Here is an 8790-nt window from a genome sequence, read left to right on the forward strand (position 1 = left end):
TAGATCAAAAGACATTTTCTTAAACTTCACTTAATAAATTACAGAACTCCGTGTTTATTTTGCCAAAGAGTCAGTAGGAAAAAGGCTTTAAAGTTCGGCCTTCGGTGGATGTGGGGAAGTAGGGAGAAGGATATGTGTGAGAGAAAGAACTACTGTTCCACTGATGAATATTGGTATTAATTTGTACCTTGAAGCCCATAAGAAAATTTATAAAGCTGATAATCTTAAAACTTTATCCATTAAACTTCAAATTTGAATTTTAAAATCACTTTATTATATAGGTCTTCTGCAGTATTCTTATGAGATTATTAAAGTAATCCTGTAAGATATATCCAACTCTAGGAGTTAGAGGGAAGGAGGTTGAAGAATATGTATGTTAGTGGTTGAACTTTAGTCAATAATTAGGTAAAGTAGAATATTGTAAAAAAAAATTGCAATAAAACTCAAAAAACTAAAATATTTCATTTAAAATTATCTGCGAACTGGAAATTAAAATAATTTGCTTTGTTGTTGAATTTACTGTATGCTGAATCTAACAGGGCTAATACCCTAAGTTCAATATTGCTTACATATAAACAAGAGTTACTAACATATTTATTGTTAAAAAGTTTACCTTTTCATTGTATAACCATTATCATACTTAATTTTATGGGCTCTTCATAAAATTCAGATGAGACAAAATTATTGTTATATATGCATTTTCAGGACGTTGGAACTGAGGATCAGAAAGGTTTAATAACTTCAATAGGGGTGCCTAAGTTCTCAAATTTGACCTTAGGTCTCTTGGACTTCAAATCTTCCTTCTGCTGCCTCTTGCTTTAGCATGATCTTTTAGTGTGGGCCCTGAAGAAAGCAAAATGGCAATTCAGAGAGAATGTGAATTTCAATCTCTGGGTTCAGTTTTAAAGCCGGTGTGATATTTTTGCAATATGCTTTTGTTCTCCAGCCCCTACGAACCCCCCACCCACCCATATACACTTTGTGGTTTTGCTTATTTTTTTTCTTTCTTTCTTAAGTATATTCATTTCATTTTTCCTTAGGCCTTTTCTGATGTTATATTTGCTGGAGTGAACACATTCATTTCCATCATGCAGTCCAATAATTAAAACATTTTAACCCAAAATTAAACTTCATGATTGCTTACATTCATTTAAGAGTACCTTCATCTTTCTGACTGAAGCAGGGGATTCAGGCAGTAAAGGAGAAAAGAGACTCAGGCTTGTCTCCTCAGATTTCGTGTATTTGGGTGTTATTGTTCCAAAGGGCACTTCTGCTGCAAGGCACAGAGTGTACACGTCACCACTATCCATTAGGTCAGAAGATGCCAATGTCAATGATAATATTCACATCGATGCCCAGCTGGACTTCCTGCTTTCAAGGAGCATTCTCCCGAAAAGCAAAAGCACTGCATTTTGGATTAAACATTTCTTGTCTCAGGACATTCTGGAACAGTGAGTCAAAACATACTGTAGCTTCCCAAAGGGTAGATGTTGGTTGTGGGCACAAGTTCTGCAAAACTGAAGATTTTCACTTGTTTTATTTTTAAAACAAAAGTATACTGAACTTATGGGTGTTAAAGAAACCCAGATTTAAGACTCAGGGAAATGGAAATGAAAGCTAAAGGTAATCTCAACACCTTTCCTTTCTTCTGCAAGACAGTGGCAAATGTATTATCTCATAGAACTTCATTTTTCCTTTCTTCTAGTTTCAAAAAGCTCAATTTTTCTATAGAAAGCTAATATATCCTCAAATAAATTCCTGAGCAGCTGAATGTAACATTTCTTTCGCAAATTAGAAAATTGAGGCACAAGATTGGTAAATTTTCAGTTTCATAGGATAGATGTGATTTAAAACCACGTGTGTGTGTGTGTGTGTGTGTGTGTGTGTGTGTATAAAATACACAAAATACATATAGTATACAGATATATATGTTATATATGTGCACATAGTATATATATATTATATATGTATGAAAAAATTTTTTTAGTAGTGGTAGTGGTGGAATAGGGAGAGGACAGAAAACACCTAACAAATGGGTTTCTACTATGTGCCAAGATTGAGGTAGATTCTTTGCACATATCACCTAAATCTCAAAGTGACTTTTTTAGGTTAGGACTTTTGCCTCCATTATGCTGAAAAAGAAGATAAGGCACAGGGAAGTAAGAAAATTTGTCTAATATGACATACTCAATAAAAAATGTAAACCATATTAGTCTAACTCCAAACCACAATCTTTGTACTTCACCACCCTGCTTTCCTGGGAGATACTTTCTAAGCCCAGGAGACAGTTACTTCGCTCATTCCTTACAAGACCCAAGGGTTCAGCAAGAAGAATGTCAAACAAATAAATCTTGACTCTTAAATTGTGGTACATATGTAGCATTTTCTTCTTCATACCTTGAGCATTAAAGCAATCTCAAAGCTAAAAATTCACAGTGACAGCTGGCATTTCCTTATTTATCATCTTTTTCTCTTAACAGAGGAATGTAGTACTCTAAAGATGTGACTTAATGGATTATGTATATGCAATACATATTGTGTTGTGCCTCAAAATTTAGTTATATTAATTATACATAACAGCAGGATAGCCACATATAATAAAATAAAAAAGGCAAATTTACCACAAACAATTAAGATTTATTTTAAAATCAAGGTTGGCTTCTAGAAACACTTTAAGAAATGTGCATAAAATTTTATTAAGAATTTATAAAGAGACCATTTCTGTTCCAGTAGTTTCACACACACAAAAAGAAGAATGACAGGCTGATACTGGCTGTGCTGATCTTAGTATTGTTTAAATGCTTACAGATAATTTATTAGCTCTTTAAATGACTCAAAACTAATAAAGTGATTTTCAAATCCAGCCATGAAGGAATAACGGATATTGGATATACTCTCCCCATAAACGACAAAGAAACTGAGCAAAACATATAATTATTTTTTTGGTGTTGAACAATAGGCAGTGCAGGGTTGTGGTCCTTGAGAGTTGGTAAACAATATAGTCAACTCAGTACTGACCCCATTTCCTTAACTTTCTTAACTGCAACACAGAAAAAGTGGGCCCCAGTGTTTTTACAGAGGAAAGGGAAAGCAGAGATTGTCTTGCTGAGTCAGTAGAATTGCAAGGCATGGTAACAGAAAGAAGAGTCCAATGCAGAGAAGAAACACCAGAGATCTGTATATTATTTTTGAGTTTTTGGCTAAATATTATGTAAATTATGTTTTAATAAGATAAAGGGCAAGGGGAATGATACAAAGTATGTGCTCTGGACACAAGAAATAGAAAATCTTAAAAAAAGAACCCTAAAACATAGTTATTACATTGAATTTCTAATTAAAGCAATTCTCACAATGAAAACTTCAGATCCAAAGCACCTCATGGGGAATTTTATCAACTATTTAATAAAATAATATTACTAATATTACTTAAGTTCTTTCATATAATAGTGGGGTAGGGACACTTCCCAAGTTATGTCATGAGGCCAACATAAGTCTGATACCAAATCTAGATAAGAACATTATATGTAAATAAAATAACAGATGAGCATAAACTCAAGGTCCATAACAAATTATCAAATAGAATCCAGCAATATATAAAGACATTAACCTATCATGACCAAATGAGTTTTATCTCAGCAATGCAAACTTGATTTAATATGTGGAAATCAATGTATTTGACACATTAAATATTAAATAGGAAAAAATATATAGTTATTCAGATAGATGCTGGGAAAGCATTGAAAAATTTAGCACCCATTCATGATAAAAAACTTTTCACAACTAGGGACACAAGAAAAACTTTCTCTTTCTAATCTAAGAGAATCAGTAAAAACAAGCAAATGAAAAGCCCATCAAACTTTTTTTGTATGGAGAAAGACTGAACATTATATCCCAAAAGATAGAAAAGATAAAGATGTCCACAGTCACCACTTCTAGTCAACATTTTACTGGAAGTCTTAACCAATATATTAATGCAAGACTTAAAAAAAAGCATAAAGTTTGGAAAGGAATAAGTAAAACTATATTTATTTGCAGCTGATATAATATGTACCTAGAGATTTATAAAGAATCTACAAAAACATCCACCAGAACAAAAAGTGAACTTTGCAATGCCACAATATATAAATACAATATACAAAGATCAGTTCTATTTTTAAGCACTGAAAATTAAAAAATGGGAAATAAACACATACCATACTTATGGATTATAATCTCACTATTGTTAAAATTATTAAAATGTCAATTCTTCCCAAATACATCTAAATATTTACCACAATCTCAACCAAAATTATATGAGGCTTTAAAAAAAATAATGTTAACTCATTGTGTTTAAATTTATAAGGAAATGTGAACAAACTCCTTAGAAATATTGGAAGGTTTACTCTACCTGAGTTCCATACTTAGGATAAAACTATGGAAATCAAGAAAGTGTGATACTGGCAATAAGGTACACAATTGTGAGTCCTGAAATAGACTTGCACATACAAAGGCAAATTATTTTTGGCATGGGCTCCAAAACAATAAGCGTAAAAAAGAAATCACTTTAGTAAATTGTGGTGAAACAAGTACAGAGCCATATAGAAAACAAAGAACTTCAATCCTTATTCCACATCCTACACAAAAAAATTTCATGTTATACACATTGAATTATTTCAAGACCAAAATACAAATTTATAAATATTCTAGAAGAAAAAATAAAAAATAATCTTTTGATCTTGGAATTAGTAACAATTTATTAAAGAAAGCCAAAATAATGAAATAGAAAAAGAAATGAATTGCACTTTATTGAAAACAAAACCTTCAGCTCTTCAAAAATCACCCTAAGATAATAAAAAAGCAGGTCACAGATGGTGAAAAAATATTTGAGATACATATATTATAAAAAGGATCTGTAAATAGAATATGTAAAGATTTCATAAAACTCAGTAATATAAATACAAGAATCCCAGCAATATTTGATTGCTCATCTGTGGGAGTGATAATCTCTATCTCAAAAGATAAACCTATTTCAAAACATTGCCTTGAAAATAAATAAGATAATATATTGAAAGGTGTCTGGCACATATGAATTACTCAATAAATATTAATTGTTATTGCTAATACTAATAGTATTCTATACTGCTAATTAAAAGCAAAACTACTGTTTTGGAAACAAACAAAATAACAGTTATGTATTATTGAAAAATAACAGAGCAAATGATACCAATTTCCTAAAATGGTCATTTAAAAAACCCTCTATAATATTCTCATGGGTCATGTCATTATTAAGATAGTGGCCTCTTAATATGTATATAAAAATGTCACTGACAAAATTCAAAATATTGACAAAAACAGAAAAAAGTGTTGCATAGAATTAGTTAACCACTTAAATATTGGAGAATTATTTAGCACTGCTAAAATAAGTACCTATGTCATCATAATTAATGTTAATTCCCTCTTCTTGATAAATAACTATCAAGTTCTAAGGTCTCTCATAATTCATGATAATAAAATCATGACCTTACTATAGAGAAGGGTAATTATTTCCCCCTTCACTCCTACAAGTAATATCCAGTTTGAAAGTAAAAAGAAAGTCTAACACTCATTTTACTCTTATACATTTAAATTGCTGTCTTGCTTGATTCTGGCAATGATACCATAGACATAAATTTTGCAAGCATATTAATAACCAGAGACTTATCTTAAACTCACAGAGCTTAAAAAACATATCCATAGAATCAAAGGCAGATGTAAAGTTAATCAAAGCTCTGAAGAATCCTTCTATTTTTAGCAGTTTTTTTCATTGAGATTAAAAAGAGTTCAATAATAATCAATACTTCAAGAGTTAAGTCTAAAATCTCCTTGCTCTTCATATAAAGAATTACAATGCGAGTCCAAATCTTTACTAGTTCAAGTAGAAAGATATCAAAGTTCGAAGGCACATTAAATTAACAGGGCATTTATTTTTACCAGAATGGTGGGTTATTCTTTCTAAGGTGTGGAAAACTGCATATTGCATACTTTCAGATGGAATTTGTTAACTGAGGAATTTATGGAAGTAAATGGCTTGATGTAGAACAGGATCCTCTCTTAAGAACAAATTTTAAATAAATTACTTTATTGAGCTTGCATTGGCTAACCATTTTAGTCCTCTCCATAGTTAGGGCTTTTAACTACTTTGGAATTACATTTATACATTATGCAATTGTCTTAAGACCTTGAAACTGGGAGAAAATAACTTTCCATATGTTATGAGAGCAACATGGTTCCTCAAAAATCCTAAATAGAACCCTACCCAGTAAGAGACATAGATCTTGGACTCAACATCTATCATTATTTTCAATCCTAAAAGCCTTCAAGTAAAGTAGTTTCCTTTAAGCAACCTTTGGTAAATATTTACATTTTGTTATAAGGAAATGGAATGTATGTATGTATGTATGTATGTATGTATGTATGTATGTATGTATGAATGTATGTATGTATGAATCTATCATCTATCTAATCATCTATTATCTATCATCTATCTATCATCTATCTATCTATCTATCTATCTATAATCTATCATCTATCTATCATCTATCTTTATGTTACCATCTAAGCCTAGCCAAGAAGCAGTCCAGGTTTACTTGGGTTACATTGGTAAGATATGAACCTCAGTCAAGTTGTGTCAGGTCTTCAGAACGACTTTGTCATTTAAAATAAAATGTTGTGAATCTTTTATTTACAAAAAGATTGTTTTAAAAAACAGATTTATATGTATTAGTGTTTTTTAACAAGAGATGGTTTGCTCTCCACCCTTCTAGGGAAATTGGGCAATGTGTGAAGACATTTTTGGACACCACTGAGGGGTACTACTGTCATCTAGTGAGTACAGACCAGAGCTGTGTATAAACATCCTACAATGTACAAGACAGCCCATGAAAAAAAATTTTTCAGTCCAAAATGTCAATAGTGCCAGGGTTGAGAAACTCTGACATAAATGAATCAAAATATATTTTAAGCTAAATTAAGCTGATTTTAAAGATCTGCCTTTATTTCTTTCCATTAATGAGAATAACTTATTTACATTATTATTTATCACATTATATGTACTATGCAGTAGCTAATAGATTATTGACTAATCTATTACCTAAATAGTTTATTGACTAAAGGTTTTCTTAGGTTTAAGCTATAAACATACCACTTTTTTTTGTCTCTATTAACCATTTAAATAACTGAGATACTGCAAAATAAATGTATCCCTAAATTAAGAAAATAAAATAATGTGAAAATGAATTATTTAACTTATTCAGTTATAAGAATTTTTTCTTATATAATTTTTAAATCACTTTTACAGATTTTTTTCTTGGTTTTGTTTGTTTACTTATATTGCTTTAATGTTTGAAATTGGAAAAGTGACTCTAACATGCGAGATTTTATCTGGAGTGCTGTGTCCTGGGAATGCACAGAATAACTTTCTCAAGGTATTCAGCAAGTGGACCTCTGAAGTTTTATAGGCAAAACATAATGGAAACATCTGGCTGATAGGACAGAACTCTATAAATTCGAAATCAAGAAACAGGCATTAATGCATGACTTTTATTTTATAATGTATGCTTTCTCAAAACATTGCAGGAGATATTATTGAGGAAGAGTGTCTTCTATTCTCTAAATTGGTATTTTCAAAAGTTGTGCTATAAGATTTTTTTATCATGTTTCAAATCCATAAAAAATTGTACTTAGTACTGTTTAGCTATAAAGTACAAGGCTAATTAATAAAGTATTGTGGAGGTGGATATAAAAGAAGCAAAATATTCTTTTGGAGCTTATGTATTGGTAACGACTAAAAAATTAAAATAAATGTGATAATTTTTGAGAAATACAGGATAACATTTGATTCAGTATCAAATTTCATCATAAATCAGGAATATAGTTGTTCAGAAAATGGAATGAACAATGAATATATATGGAATAGTAAACAAAATTTTAAAGAAGTTTTGCATTTTTGTGAGATGATCTATCTTTCTTTCTACATCATCTAACATCTATCATCGTCATCATCATCATCATCATTTGTGTATCTAATTTTCCCAAACCTATCTTCCATCCCCAAAGTGCATTGTATATGTACTCACAAATTCCTCATGGAAGTATTCACACAACAGAAATAAGGGAAAAAAACTGGATTCTGCATCTTAGAGGAATAGCAAGCACAGGATAGTGAGATAGTCCCTCAAATGAACTACATAAGTGGATGTGGGAGCTTAGATTCAAAGCTGACCATATGATAGTGGTAAGCACTCTGAGAATTTGCAGAAATCATCAAGAAACTATTGAGACTTCTCTAATTTACAGGATGAAAATTTGTATTATACTAATCTAGATATTTTGGGGTAGTGACCACAGAAAATACCTAGATTAAACGTAGATAATGTCATTTAAAGTCATGTTTATTTATTTATTTTTAAATTTTTATTTATTTATTTATTTTTAATGCCTACAGCACTTGGTATTCCTAGGTGGTCTCCCATCCAAGTACTAACCAGGCCTGACCCTGCTTAGCTTCCAAGATCAGACAAGATCAGGCACATTTAGGGTGGCATGGCCATAGACTTAATGCCATGTTTAAATGAAGCTGTTTTATTTGATATTAGGTAATGTGAAGTAAGATACCTGAGAGATGCTTCCTAAAGATCCAACTCCAGTGAGACTTCCCCAGTGAAGATTCTCAAAGCTCCTGTTCCCCTTTCTCTCACTTAGAAAGTATTGAATCTTTTCTCTTGTAATAGTGATAGTTATTAGTGAGTTTAATAGAAGGTGTTTACATATCTG

The 8790-nt window shown here is 31.1% G+C and overlaps 1 pseudogene; it reads right to left on the reverse strand.

The window, feature by feature from the left end:
• Positions 1 to 8452: 8452 nt before the first annotated feature.
• Positions 8453 to 8571, reverse strand: LOC120593243 (uncharacterized; annotated as a pseudogene).
• Between the last annotated feature and the right edge of the window lie 219 nt (positions 8572 to 8790).

Source organism: Pteropus medius, unplaced genomic scaffold, assembly GCF_902729225.1.
Source record: "Pteropus medius unplaced genomic scaffold, Ma_sr-lr_union100, whole genome shotgun sequence".
NCBI classification, from domain to species: domain Eukaryota; kingdom Metazoa; phylum Chordata; class Mammalia; order Chiroptera; family Pteropodidae; genus Pteropus; species Pteropus medius.